The sequence below is a fragment of the Schistocerca gregaria genome, chromosome 5 (assembly GCF_023897955.1).
Source record: "Schistocerca gregaria isolate iqSchGreg1 chromosome 5, iqSchGreg1.2, whole genome shotgun sequence".
In the NCBI taxonomy this organism is placed as follows: domain Eukaryota; kingdom Metazoa; phylum Arthropoda; class Insecta; order Orthoptera; family Acrididae; genus Schistocerca; species Schistocerca gregaria.
Window position 1 is genome coordinate 197,205,711 of NC_064924.1, and position 16,413 is coordinate 197,222,123.

A 16,413-nucleotide genomic window follows, 5' to 3' on the forward strand; every position below is an offset into this window, starting at 1 on the left:
CTTATTTTCCTTTTTTACACTTTAAATAGACATTTTCTGCAAAAAACGCTATGAACTTCATTTAATTTTTACTGTAATGGTAGCAAAATAGATCTTTTGGCACAATAATTAATTTTTTCAGTGTTAGTTAGATCTTGGTTGGAAATATGAGTAAATTGGAGGCATATTCTTTACGAATTAGTTTTGAAGGTACCTCACGTGATTCAGCAAGTCACATACGAGGAGCATAGCACCCGGGGAAAGTGACTAACGATAACAGTTCTACAAATAGTTCAGTCCAAATATTTGCAAGTAGCAAATAAAACACTCGTGCATAGTCGACCCGTTTATGACATATCTCATCGACCTGTTTACTGAGGCAATGCCAAGACTGATCACGTGCAGTTGGGCAAACAGTAAACCTTTCCGCATGTAACTGGTACTCACTCCGTTTGGTAACATCAACCATGCCATATTGCAAAGAGAAGTCTGTAGTGAGTAAACACTGCATCGGCACTGCGTCAAAGCCTATGTGAATTATGTTTTGTCTTCAGTGGTTAACATGGGTGCAAAACCTCAGACTTAAAATAAATGAGAAAATCCCCAAGAAATTTTACAAGGAGCATCTTGATTACAAGGTGGCAAGTTCAGTCTTTAATAAGGCTCAGTTGGAAGTGTTGTGTTAACAATTATGGTAAGAAAAATATTATTTGCTTATGACTCACCATGTGCATCCGGAGGGCGATAGAAAAAGTGTGTCCGGGATGTGCAGAGACCAACCTTCCACGGGATGGTATGTACAGCGTGATTATAATTAAAGTTAAACTTTTAAACCGCTGTAGAAATAACACCACTGGTCAGAATGAAGTCAAATTGCAACGGAATATTATTGGATAAGGGGGGGAAACGTACGGCAGAAAAAAAACAGTTGCAAAATGTAGCATCATAATTTAATAGTGGTCGACTACAAATGACAAATGAATCATACACAATGCCTAAGGTGTACGTCTGACATTAACCAAACTGTACGACTCAGTGTGCATAGGTGTACAGGTGTGATACTGTTAACATAAGTCCATCCACCACTGCAAGGTCATAACACACAGGATGGGAAAATCGGTTTTTGTCCTGATGTCAAAAATCGCATAAAAAGCATCAATCACATAGATTTTTGATTGTCCTGAGACCAAAAACCGTATAAAAAGCATGAATCAAAATAAATCTGGATTATTAGTTGCCGGGCGGAGTGGTTCAAATGGCTCTGAGCACTATGGGACTCAACTGCTGTGGTCATCAGTCCCCTAGAACTTAGAACTACTTAAACCTAACTAACCTAAGGACATCACACACATCCATGCCCGAGGCAGGATTCGAACCTGCGACCGTAGCAGTCGCACGGTTCCGGACTGCGCGCCTAGAACCGCGAGACCACCGCGGCCGGCCCGGCCGGAGTGGCCGTACGGTTCTAGGCGCTACAGTCTGGAGCCGAGCGACCGCTACGTCGCAGGTTCGAATGCTGCCTCGGGCATGGATGTGTGTGATGTCCTTAGGTTAGTTAGGTTTAAGTAGTTCTAAGTTCTAGGGGACTGATGACCTCAGAAGTTAAGTCGCATAGTGCTCCGAGCCATTTGAACCATTTTTGATTGTTAATTTCCGCGTGACTGGCGCAAAACATGTTCAGAACTCCGTTTTCTGCAACAAGTTGAAATCGAGGAACAGCATGTTCCACAACTGATCGAAGCGTTTTCGGGCTCACATTCTGAATGTGTTGCGCAATGCTTGCCTTCAATGCACCTAAGGCACCTAAGTTTGCAGTCGGAACACTGAATACAACATCTTTCAGATAGCCCCACAGCCGGAAGTCACACACATTAAGATCAGGTGTTCCGGAGAGCCAGGTTGTAGGAAAATGGCGGATGATTTCCGAAACGGCGCTTCAGCAGCTGCTTAACTGGATTTGCAATGTGCAGAGGTGCGTCATCTTGCATAAAAATGATCCCATCCAAACATCCACGCAGTTGGAGAGCTGGAATGTCGTGGTTGCGCAAAAGACACTCACAGCCCTTACCAGTGACTGTACAGGTAACAGGACCTGAAGCACTTGTCTCTTCAAAAAAATATCGCCCTATGATAAATGATGCCGTAAACCCGCACCACACAGTGACCTTTTCAAAATGAAATGTTACTGGTTGATTTGCTTGTGGATTTTCCGTTGTCCAAATTCGACAATTCTATGTATTGACATATCCTGTCAGACGGAAGTGGGCTTCATCTCTCCACAAAATCTTCCACGACTAATCATTGTCCACTTCCATGCGAACAAGTAATTCTAAAGCAAAGGTTTCTCTTTTGGCACGTCAACAGGAAGCAACTCGTGCACATGGATAATTTTGAATGGATGGCAAAGTGTTTTCGGGGTCACGTTCAGAATGTGTTGCGCAAAGCCCCACAGAAATTTACGCACCGTGCTCGCAGGTATGTTCAGTGTTCGGGGAATTCTCCGTGTACTACACGTTTGGACATCACCACTCGTCTCCTCCAGCATTACTGTGGCTACTGCTTCCACTGATGTCGAATGATTCGTTTCCTCCCTCTACCAGGTTGTACATCAAAAGAAGCCGTCTTTTCGAATATCAGAATCATTTTCTGCAGACCCACGGCAGTCATCGGACCAACGCCTTTTTTCAAACCCCTCAGTGTCCGGAACTTCTGGAGAGTGGCATGTGTTCAGTCTTCATTCTTGCAATAAAGCTTTACAAGCAGAGCATGATCCTGCGTTGAGACAGTCATGGCGAACGTCGCAGTCGCGAAAGGAGGAAAATCCGTGGACCTGGCGTGTTTATACCAACTTCAGTGGGTCTTGCGCATGACAGGTGTTTTCATTTACGTAGTCTGACACATACAGCGCCATTTACTGATCAATTTCACACCATTTTTTCTTCTGTCAATAGTTTTCCCCCTTCTCTGACAATATTCCTTTATAATTTGACGTCATTCTGACCAGTGGTGTTACTCTTACAGGGTTTTGAAAGTTTTACTTTGATTATAATCACCCTGCATTACACTTCACAAAATGGACATCGTCGACATTCAAGGACTGTTCAAAACAAATCATCAACTTGCCCCACGAACAACGAATGAAAAATGGCGCGCCACAGTTATCACACAGGTTGGCACCATCAAGATCAAAGGCAAACTCCGTGGGAGTTACAAAATGTGTAGGATGTTCAGCTAGGTATCCAGTCTTAAAGATACAGAATCATACTGATATAACGAGGTGATGAGAACTGATGGAACGTGATGGCATGGAACTGAATGTGAAACAATCTCTTGTGGAGCTTATCGTGAAACCAGCTATCCTTTAAGGCATAGCTGCAAATAGTGTGATAATACTGTATGTTTCATGTTGTTGTTGTTGTGGTCTTCAGCCCTGAGACTGGTTTGATGCAGCTCTCCACGCTACTCTATCCTGTGCAAGCTTCTTCATCTCCCAGTACCTACTGCAGCCTACATCCTTCTGAATCTGCTTAGTGTATTCATCTCTTGGTCTCCCTCTACGATTTTTACCCTCTACGCTGCCCTCCAATACTAAATTGGTGATCCCTTCATGCCTCAGAACATGTCCTACCACCCGATCCCATCTTCTGGTCAAGTTGTGCCACAAACTTCTCTTCTCCCCAATCCTATTCATTACTTCCTCATTAGTTATGTGATCTACCCATCCAATCTTCAACATTCTTCTGTAGCACAACATTTCGAAAGCTTCTATTCTCTTCTTGTCCAAATTATTTATCGTCCCTGTTTCACTTCCATACATGGCTACACTTCATACAAATACTTTCAAAAATGACTTCCTGACACTTAAACCTAAACTCGATGTTAACAAATTTCTCTTCTTCAGAAACGCTTTCCTTGCCATTGCCAGTCTACATTTTATATCCTCTCTACTTCGACCATCATCAGTTATTTTCCAGAATAATGGCTTTGCTTCAAAAAAAAAGTTACTTATGTACCTTTCTGCAATGTCACATTCAATTATATACAAATGGTTATGGCATTGATGTTAGTTGATCTTAATACAACTATCTTGGTACCTCTAATTTGCAGGGTTCCTTTGGTATGCACTTCCTCTTCAAATCGCGATTGGTCGCAGCTGAAAACAAATTCCTTACTAAAGGGTGGGGTAAGTGTATCTCATCTACAAATTTTAGTACTGATTCTGAAGTTTGCTGTGCATCGTCAAGTTGACGGTTTGTTTGAAATTTAGTTACTTTACGACTTCCAATCCTGTAGCACTTTTTTAAGTTACGGAACCATCCACTGTTTTCTTTCAAATCACTGTAATCTATGTAGCGTGCAATAGTGAGTTACTCGTCGACGTAGCAGTTCAACTAAGCTCCATAGCCTCATGCTGTGTTCACCACTGGGTCCTTTCGTCCCGCCCCTGTTGCCATTAGTAGCCGTATTGTGGTTGCATGGTACACAATATCGAGGGTGTCGAATGCCATAAACATCATTGGTCTTTCGCTACCTGGCACTCAAGGGATTCCGTGCTAGTATCAAATCTGAAATTAAAAAGTTCATAAATCTGTGAATAATTGCGTCGACAGTATTCCAGTACCACATAATAAAACAGTGAAGAACTTGGATGTAACTTTGGACGAGCGTCTCAGCAGGGTAGAAAATACGTCGCTGCTTGCAGGAAAATCTTCACTTGTCTCTTTGTCCTCGAATAGTTTCGGAACACATTTATACGGCATGTGAAATGTAAACTCGTGCAATAACTTGTTCTACCAAACCTCCACTCTTGCCGTGTAACCCAACATGGCATGAGTAGGGCTTGTGTGCGTTAAATCTGCAACATTCGTGCTTTTGACCATGTCAGTGCTACCTACGCCCTGTCAGGTCCACTGTAACTTGAAAATTTTCGTCGCTACCATATGTTACATCCATTTCATCGGTTCCCCAATGTGTAAGCATCCTAGTACCTTGCAGTAGAGATTAAATACTTATTATCTCATCATGATCGAAAGACAATGTCTCACTTCTCTAGTATCCCAGCTGTGCTCATGCATAAAATTAAAAGATTCGCAAACCAGCTGCCTATCATACTTCAGGAGATAAGACATCAAGACATTCGTGAAAAACTGCCGCATCATGCATGACGATCAGATTTATTATCTCTTTGCCACTAAACCTATTCGCAATAAATTTCACAGATGGTATCCACATCTGCCGGTGCACCTACAGAATTATATCACGCTACTACACATAGTTCAGGATATATGACGTTATAAATACTGAGGGTGCATGATGTTTAAATTTACCATTCTTTCTTACTTATTCTATTAGCAAAAGATTTTGCAGGCAGTATCCACATATGCCACTGAATGTGCCCACACAAATAATCATTGAACAACATATATTTCAACAAATAAGACCACGTAAACACAGAGATTTGTGGAAAAAATGACGTATCATGCTTGTAGTTCTAATCCAATTATTCTTTACTACCAAACACTCATACAGTCGAGTCAACTTAAGGAAATCCCTGACACCTAGTAGCGCTTTTGATAGTATACAACTTCGACGTGTAGATGGCTGTAGAAAAAAACAATAGGTGTCTATAGAGCCATGAAGAGGCGTTGCCATAGACACATTTACAAAACCGCGTTGTAGACCCGCGAAGCAGCTGTGCTCAGCATTCGGAAACTGTCCGGAATACTGTACTTATACATTAAAAATATTTCTTTGTAAGACTGTTTCACCACCCCCATGAACCGTGTACCTTGCCGTTAGTGGGGAGGCTTGCGTGCCTCAGCGATATAGATAGCCTTACCGTAGGTGCACCACAACGGAGGGGTATCTGTTGAGAGGCCAGACAAACGTGTGGTTCCTGAACAGGGCCAGCAGCCTTTCCAGTAGTTGCAGGGGCAACAGTCTGGATGATTGGCTGATCTGGCCTTGTAACACTAACCAAAACAGCCTTGCTGTGCTGGTACTGCGAACAGCTGAAAGCAAGGGGAAACAACAACCTTAATTTTTCCCGACAGCATGCAGCTTTACTGTATGGTTAAATGATGATGGCGTCCTCTTGGGTAAAATATTACAGATGTAAAATAGTCCCCCATTCGGACCTCGGGGCGAGGCCTAGTCAGGAGGACGTTGTTATCAGGAGAAAGAAAACTCGCGTTCTACGGATCGGAGCGTGGAATGTCAGATCCCTTAATCTGGCAGGCAGATTACAAAATTTGAAAAGGGAAATGGATATGTTAAAGTAAGATATAGTGGGAATAAGTGAAGTACGGTGGCAGGAGGAACAAGACTTCTGGTCAGGTGAATATAGGGTTATAAATACAAAATCAAATAGGGGTAACGCAGGAGTAGGTTTAATAATGAATAGGAAAATAGGAATGCGGGTAAGCTACTACAAACAGCATAGTGAACGCATTATTGTGGCCAAGATAGATACGAAGCCCACGCCTACCACAGTAGTACAAGTTTATATGCCAACTATCTCCGCAGATGACGAAGATATTCATGAAATGCATGATGAGATAAAAGAAATAATTCAGATAGTGAAGGGAGACGAAAATTTAATAGTCATGTGTGACTGGAATTCGATAGTAGGAAAAGGGAGAGAAGGAAACGTAATATGTGAATAAGGATTGGGGGAAGAAATGAAATAGGAAGCCGCCTGGTAGAATTTTGTACAGAGCACAACTTGATCACAGCTAACACTTGGTTCAAGAGTCATGAAAGAAGATGACATGGAAGAACCCTGAAGATACTAGAAGCTATCAGATAGATTATATAATGGTAAGACAGACATTGAAGAACCAGGTTTTAAATTGTAAGACATTTCCAGGGCAGATGTAGACACTAACCACAATCTATTGCTTATGAACGGTAGATTGAAACTGAAGAAACTGCAAAACGGTGAGAATTTGAGGAGATGGGACCTGGATAAACTGAAAGAACCAGAGGTTGTAGAGAGCTACAGGGAGAGCATTAGGGAACGATTGACAAGAATGGGGGAAAGATATACAGTAGAAGAAGAATGAGTAGCTATGAGAGACGAAATAGTGAAGGTAGCAGAGGATCAAGTAGGTAAAAAGACGAGGCTAATAGAAATCCTTGGGTAACAGAAGATGTATTGAATTTCATTGATGAAAGGAGAAAATATAAAAGTGCCGTAAATGAAGCAGGCAAAAAGGGATACAAACGTCTCAAAAATGATATCGACAGGAAGTGCAAAATGGCTAAGTAGGGATGGCTATAGGACAAATTTGAGGATGTAGAGGCACATATCACTAGGGGTAAGATAGATACTGCCTACAGGAAAATTAAAGAGACCTTTGGAGAAAAGCGATCCACTTGTATGAATATCAAGAGCTCAGATGTAAACCCAGTTCTAAGCGAAGAAGGGAAAGCAGAAAGGTGGAAGAAGTATATAGAGGGTCTATATAAGGACGATGTTCTTGAGGACAATATTATGGAAATGGAAGAGGATGTAGATGAAGATGAAATGGGAGATATGATTCTGCGTAAAGAGTTTGACAGAGCACTGAAAGACCAAAGTCGAAACAAGGCCCCAGCAGTAGACAACATTCTCTTCGAACTACAGACATCCTTGCGAAGGCCAGGCCTAACAAAACTCTACCACCTAGTGAGCAAGAGGTATGAGACAGGCGAAATATCCTCAGATTTCAAGAAGAATATAATAATTCCAATTGCAAAGAAAGCAGGTGTTGACAGATGTGAAAATTACCGAACTATCAGTTTAATAAGCCATGGCTGCAAAATACTAACACGAATTCTATACAGACGAATGGAAAAACTGATAGAAGCCGACCTTGGGGAAGACCAGTTAGGATTCCGAAGAAATTTTGGAACACGTGAGGCAATACTGACCGTACAACTTATGTTAGAAAATAGATTAAAGAAAGGCAAACTTACGTTTCTAGCATTTGTAGACTTAGTGAAAGCTTTTGACAATGTTGACTGGAATACGCTCTTTCAAATTCTGAAGGTGGCAGGGGTAAAACACAAGGAGCGAAAGGCTATTTCAATTTGTACAGATACCAGATGGCAGTGATAAGAGTCGAGGGGCACGAAAGGGAAGCAGTGGTTGGGAAGGGAGTGAGACAGGGTTGTAGCCCATCCCCAATATTATTCAATCTGTATATTGAGCAAGCAGTAATGGAAACAAAAGTAAAATTCGGTGTTGGAATTAAAATCCATGGAGAAGAAATAAAAACTTTGAGATTTGCCGATGACATTGTAATTCTGTCAGAGACAGCAAAGGACCTGAAAGAGCAACTGAACAGAATGGACCGTCGCATGAAAGGAGGATATAAGATGAACATCAACAAAAGCAAAACGAGACTATTGGAATGTAGTCGAATTAAATAGGTTGATGCTGCGGGAATTAGGTTAGGAAAAGAGACGCTTAAAGTAGTAAGTGAGTTTTGCTATTTGGGGAGCAAAATAACTGATGATAGTCGAAGTAGAGAGGATATAAAATGTAGACTAGCAATGGCAAGTAAAGTGTTTCTGAAGAAGCGAAATTTGTTAACATCGAGTATAGATTTAAGTGACAGGAAGTCGTTTCTGAAAGTATTTGTATGGAGTGCAGCCATATATGGAAGTGAAGCATGGACGATAAATAGTAAAGACAAGAAGAGAATAGAAGGTTTCGGAATGTGGTGCTACAGAAGAATGCTGAAGGTTAGATGGGTAGATCACATGGACGATAAATAGTTGAGACAAGAAGAGAATAGAAGGTTTCGGAATGTGGTGCTACAGAAGAATGCTGATGGTTAGATGGGTAGATCACATAACTAATGAGGAGGTATTGGATAGAATTAGGGAGAAGAGAAATTTGTGGCACAACTTGACTAGAAGAAGGGATCGGTTGGTAGGACATATTCTGAGGCATCAAGGGATCACCAATTTAGTACTGAGGGCAGCATGAAGGGTAAAAATCGTAGAGGGAGACCAAGAGATGAATACACTAAACAGATTCAGAAGGATGTAAGTTGCAGTAGGTACTGAGAGATGAAGAACCTTGCACAGGATAGAGTAGCATGGAGAGCTGTATGAAACCAATCTCTGGACTGAATACCACAACAACAACAACAACAACAACAAAACTGTTTCATAATTTCAAAGGTGTTTTCGTGAATACATGGAGATGAAATGTTTTTGATGTATTAAACTACAAACGCGGTACATTTTTTGTTTTTGTTTCAGACATGAAGTTGGCAAAATGGATACCCAGGCAATGCCTGATTTGTCAGCTAGTCTCTATATATGATGAGGTTTATGGCGTAATGGTGTAAGTCAATTTTTCTAATTTTGTGAAATTGAACATTTTGTGGAATGGAACATTGTACTGAAAAAGCAGGAAAGCCTAATGGAAGTACAGTCATAGGGATACTAAGTTTAATAAGGGATAGTATTGAACTATAACATAAATTAAATGTAGTAACATTAATATTACTACCTTAATTATTACAAATTCCATGAATTTTACTTTGCATTAACAATATTAATTTGAATTAACAATACCTGAGCACATTAAACTGTAGTCATATTAATATTATCATCATAATTGTGTACATATTGTATGAATGTTAACTTGAATTAACACAAAAACAAATCCCAGTCATCAGTCAGTGACTCGTCATCGCCTAGCCCAGAACACTAAGGATAGATATTTGAAATTTGCAGAGGATGTTGATCTTATACTGTAGGCCCCGTTGAGGAAGGGATTTTTCGACCCTAATGGGATGAAATAGGGGATGAAAGTTTTTATGAAAAATGCCGCTATTAAGGTAATTTTGAAGTTAGACGGACGAAAACTGGTATTTGGTTTCAAGATCAGAAATGAAGACATACGCGTTTCAGCGTTTTTGGAAATTTGACCCCTGTGGGAGTGAAATAATAGGTCAAAGTTTTTTTTGAAAATAAACCCCTATTAAAGAATTACTAAAATATTTTAAGGCTGCTTCTATGGAAACAGGTGGACTTCTCGGTAAGATTTAAAGAAATATGTGATAGTGGATGGAAGTCTCTATGGAAATGTCATCAAAGGAAAGAAAAGGCATCATTAACAAAAACTTTGGTTTTGAATTACTGGATCACTTTTTGGTCAGAAGTAAATTCGAAAAAGATCATGCTTCTGTGGCCTTATTTAGCAGGAACGATGGTGTTGCAATCTGGGAACATCACAAAAACTCGATTAAAGAAAAATTAAAAAAAAAATAAAAATCTGTGCAGATCATACAGTCAACGCTAGCGAAGCAGCGGGCGCTAAGCCAGTAAATAAATAAAATGCGTAAATAAAGCGGTTGTGGTTGTCATTTGTACAGGCGGTCCACAGCAGTGGGTATGACCAAAAGGACCCACTGGTCCGTCCTGTTCCCCAGACGCAGCAGTTGTGGGAAGCGGGCTCGCCCGGGCTGCCTTGTGTTTATCCTCGCGCTCCTCTGCTATGTAGATCTCCGCCTGCCGGCCGCGGGCTTACACAGCGCAAGCGGCAACGCTAACAGCAGCAACAGCTCCGCTCTTGCAGCTGACACCCAGCATAAATACTCGGCGGACAAACGGCCAGAGAGCCCACACCACTGCCGCCGCCTCACTCCTCCTAACGACACGTGCCCATCTAGTCTGCGACAGGGGGCCCCGCTCTACACTGTTTACCCCTTAGCCTGTTTTGTCGTACCACATACGGTTGTTCTAAACAGGGTCAGAGATAATCAGAATTATCAACCTCAACGTTGGTTTTCACCTTCACTACATACTACTGTTCGTCCGCCTGAGCCCAAACCCTTAGCGAGGCACAGGTTATATAGCACAGTTACATTCAGACAACATAGATTGGGTACGCAGATAGGGCCCTGCAGATGTTGACTGGATTTTGCGAGTTGTGGGATCCTTATAAGAGAGGCAGTTCACAAGGCACGTATGAATGAATACCTTTCCTGGCTTCCACTTTTCAGTTCGGTACAGTTACCTGCCCCCCCTCCCCCCCCCATGAACCATGGACCTTGCCACTGGTGGGGAGGCTTGCGTGCCTCAGCGATACAGATAGCCGTACCGCAGGTGCAACCACAACGGATGGGTGGTTCCTGAAGAGGGGCAGCAGCCTTTTCAGTAGTAGCAGGGGCAACAGTCTGGATGATTGACTGATCTGGCCTTGTAACAATAACCAAAACAGCCTTGCTGTGCTGGTACTGCGAACGGCTGAAAGCAAGGGGAAACTACAGCCGTAATTTTTCCCGAGGGCATGCAACTTTACTGTATGATTAAATGATGATGGCATCCTCTTGGGTAAAATATTCTGGAGGTAAAATAGTCCCCCATTCGGATCTCCGGGCGGGGACTACTCAAGAGGATGTCGTTATCAGGAGAAATAAAACTGGCGTTCTACGGGTCGGAGCATGGAATGTCGGATCCCTTAATCGGGCAGGTAGGTTAGAAAATTTAAAAAGGGAAATCGATAGGTTAAAGTTACATATAGTGGGAATTAGTGAAGTTCGGTGGCAGGAGGAATAAGACTTCTGGTCAGGTGACTACAGGGTTATAAACACAAAATCAAATAGGAGTAATGCAGGAGTAGGTTTAATAATGAGTAGGAAAATAGGAATGCAGGTAAGCTACTACAAACAACATAGTGAACGCATTATTGTGGCCAAGATAGATACGAAGCCCACACCTACTACAGTAGTACAAGTTTATATGCCAACTAGCTCTGCAGATGACGAAGAAATGTATGATCAAATAAAAGAAATTATTCAGATAGTGAAGGGTGACGAAAATTTAATAGTCATGGGTGACTGGAATTCGAGTGTAGGAAAAGGGAGAGAAGGAAATGTAGTAGGTGAATATGGATTGGGGATAAGAAATGAAAGAGGAAGCCGCCTGGTAGAATTTTGCACAGAGCACAACTTAATCATAGGTAACACTTGGTTCAAGAATCATAAAAGAAGGCTGTATACATGGAAGAAGCCTGGAGATACTGACAGGTTTCAGATAGATTATATAATGGTACGACAGAGATTTAGGAACCAGGTTTTAAATTATAAGACATTTCCAGGGGCAGATGTGGACTCTGACCACAATCTATTGGTTATGACCTGTAGATTAAAACTGAAGAAACTGCAAAAAGGTGGGAATTTAAGGAGACTGGACATGTATAAACTAAAAGAACCAGAGGTTGTACGGAGTTTCAAGGAGAGCATAAGGGAGCGATTGACAGGAATGGGGGAAAGAAATACAATAGAAGAAGAATGGGTAGCTTTGAGGGATGAAGTAGTGAAGGCAGCAGAGAATCAAGTAGGTAAAAAGACGAGGGCTAGTAGAAATCCTTGGGTAACAGAAGAAATATTGAATTTAGTTGATGAAAGGAGAAAATATAAAAATACAGTAAATGAAGCAGGCAAAAAGGAATACAAACGTCTCAAAACTGACATCGACAGAAAGTGCAAAATGGCTAAGCAGGGATGGCTAGAGGACAAATGTAAGGATGTAGAGGCTTATCTCACTAGGGGTAAGATAGATACTGCCTACAGGAAAATTAAAGAGACCTTTGGAGAAAAGAGGACCACTTGTATGAATATTAAGAGCTCAGATGGAAACCCAGTTCTAACCAAAGAAGGGAAAGCAGAAAGGTGGAAGGAGTATATAGAGGGTCTATACAAGGGCGATGTACTTGAGGACAATATTATGGAAATGGAAGAGGATGTAGATGAAGATGAAATGGGAGATACGATACTGCGTTAAGAGTTTGACAGAGCACTGAAAGACCTGAGTCGAAACAAGGCCATCGGAGTCGACAACATTCCAATGGAAATACTGACGGCCTTGGGAGAGCCAGTCCTGACAAAACTGTACCATCTGGTGAGCAAGATGTATGAGACAGGCGAAATACCCTCAGACTTCAAGAAGAATATAATAATTCCAATCCCAAGGAAAGCAGGTGTTGACAGATGTGAAAATTACCGAACTATCAGTTTAATAAGTTACAGCTGCAAAATACTAACGCGAGTTCTTTACAGACGAATGGAAAAACTGGTAGAAGCCGACCTCGGGGAAGATCAGTTTGGATTCCGTAGAAATGTTGGAACACGTGAGGCAATACTGACCCTACGACTTATCTTAGAAGCTGGATTAAGGAAGGGCAAACCTACGTTTCTAGCATTTGTAGACTTAGAGAAAGCTTTTGACAACTTTGACTGGAATACTCTCTTTCAAATTCTGAAGGTGGCAGGGGTAAAATACAGGTCGCGAAAGGCTATTTACAATTTGTACAGAAACCAGATGGCAGTTATAAGAGTCGAGGGACATGAAAGGGAAGCAGTGGTGGGGAAGGGAGTAAGACAGGGCTGTAGTCTATCCCCGATGTTATTCAATCTGTATATTGAGCAAGCAGTGAAGGAAACAAAAGAAAAATTCGGAGTAGGTATTAAAGTCCATGGAGAAGAAATAAAAACTTTGAGGTTCGCCGATGACATCGTAATTCTGTCAGAGACAGCAAAGGACTTGGAAGAGCAGTTGAACGGAATGGATAGTGTCTTGAAAGGAGGATATAAGATGACCATCAACAAAAGCAAAACGAGGATAATGGAATGTAGTCAAATTAAGTCGGGTGATGCTGAGGGAATTATATTAGGAAGTGAGACACTTAAAGTAGTAAAGGAGTTTTGCTATTTGGGGAGCAAAATAACTGATGATGGTCGAAGTAGAGAGGATATAAAATGTAGACTGACAATGGCAAGAAAAGCGTTTCTGAAGAAGAGAAGTTTGTTAACATCGAGTATAGATTTAAGTGTCAGGAAGTCATTTCTGAAAGTATTTGTATGGAGTGTAGCCATGTATGGAAGTTAATCATGGACGATAAATGGTTTGGACAAGAAGAGAATAGAAGGTTTCGAAATGTGGTGCTACAGAAGAATGCTGAAGATTAGGTGGGTAGATCACATAACTAATGAGGAAGTATTGAATCGGATTGGGGAGAAGAGAAGTTTGTGGCACAACTTGACCAGAAGAAGGGATCGGTTGGTAGGACATGTTCTGAGGCATCAAGGGATCACCAATTTAGTATTGGAGGGCAACGTGGAGGGTAAAAATCGTAGAGGGAGACCAAGAGATGACTACACTAAGCAGATTCAGAAGGATGTAGGTTGCAGTAGGTATTGGGAGATGAAGAAGCTTGCACAGGATAGAGTAGCATGGAGAGCTGCATCAACCAGTTTCAGGACTGAAGACCACAACAACAACAACAAAACATAGTTACCTGATCGGAATCAATCTAGCAACTCTAAAGGCTGAAAGAACAGCTGTACGGTCTGCTGCTCGTTTACCCAAATGATATTGTTTCAACAGTCGCGCCGTCCGGGGTGGCCGAGCAGTTCCAGACGCTACAGTCTGGAACCGCGCGACCGCTACGGTCGCAGGTTCGAAACCTGCCTCGGGCATGGATGTGTGTGATGTCCTTAGGTTAGTTAGGTTTAATTAGTTCTAAGTTCTAGGGGACTGATGACCTCAGAAGTTAAGTCCCATAGTGCTCAGAGCCTTTTGAATCATCAACAGTAGCAGTTCTTGAATAAATACAGCGCCCAGTCACTTCACTACACAGCTTTATTTATGTCAAGATGTGTTTTCGGCGTTCACTCACGTTCGACTGGCGCAATACATTTAGATCTTCGTCAGTAGAACAATGTGTTTAGCAACTACGTTTCCCGAATAGTACATTTACATTTAATTACGTGTATTACCTTTATTCTGCAATCTCTAGTCGCTTCTTCGCCTGCAGAGTTAGTGCCACGCATATAATGGCGAAAAAATGAGCTAGAAGTTACAGAATAAAAGGAAGTGCACCTAACAATTAGTTAAACGTAAGTATACAACTCTGAAAACAAGGCGGTTAAACAAATTGTGATTTTGACCAGACAGTGCAGCGTTTAAAATGCAGAAGATACAAACTATTACGCCAGTTGAAACTGGATACCGTAAGTCAAAAAGTGGTACCGGTAATTCACAATGATCTGATTCTGGTAATCTGGAAACTTAATTTAGAAAATTATAATTAATTGACCAAAAGCACTGTAGGCCAAGTTTACTCTTCTACTTACTTCTTTTGTTGTCAATCTAATCGCCTTTTTCAAATTCTCTGTATAATGAAACCTATCAATTGTTGATATGACTTCATTGTTGATTATATTTTATTTTAGTCTTATTTTAAGAGATTTCCGGAGCTATTTTCAGACTTTCTGTGTGAAGTCCTTATATTAGCTGTTAAAGTCCATCCGCACTAGAAGCAATCAGTGTAATGTCATCATTAAAATGGAGGGGGGTCTAAATAGATATATTCCATTAACATGTGTTCCTTCTTCATTTACTAAGACCTGGGTTCTGAAAACTTCGACTAGGAATGTTGAGAATAGTTTTGATAATACAGAAGAATCTCCTCGCTTGAGTCAGCTATCAACACTGAATTCCTCACTACCCTAGATTCGTGAAATGTAATGGACGCTATAGGTTTGATATAAGTATTTTTGAGGTCGAATGAATTACTGCCACTTAAGACAATAAAAATTTTGTAATTACTGAGTCAGAGGCCTCACAGACCCAAATGAAGTAGTAATTTATGTTCACTGCGCTGTTCTTTTCTTTCGATCTCGATTTTTTAGTGGTGCATTGAACTACAACCGTTTCTTTGCTTGGTCGAAATACAATGACTTTCCTATGGAGTGGGTGATAATTTCCGTGGATATCTTGTACATGACACATTCAGGTCCACAGATTTCACTTGCATTTAAGGCACAGATCTGCGTGATTTATCGACGTCTACATAAATACTGCGTAAGCCACTGTACAATACCTGGAGCATGGTACATCACACCAGTATTAACAGTTTTCTTTTCTAATACAGTCACATACTGAGAGAGGGAAAAATTACTGCCTAAATGTCCCTGTATGCTCCCTAATCTCTCTTATCTTACTCTTAGGATCCCCCCCCCTCCCCCCTCCTACATAGGATACAAGTTGAAAGCAGCAAAATGATAGCACAGTCATCTTCGAATACGGGTTCCCCAGATTTACCCAACAGGATTTCGCAAGAACTACGTCGTCTTTCTTCCAAGTATTCCAGTTTACATTTCGCGAGCATTTCTGTTATATTTTCGTGTGAGCTATATTGACCTTTCACGATCTTAACACCGCGTCTTTGAATTCGTTTGATGTCTGCTGCCACGCCTAATTAATAAGGGTACCAAACACTGGAATAATAGTCGTATTCCAGAATTGGTCTCACTAGTGTCTAGTAAACGATTTCCTTTACAGACCCACCGTAATCTCCCTCAAATATTCGAACAACTCTTTCATTGTTCTCGCTAACTTTTTATTTTACGCGATAATCTCATTTCA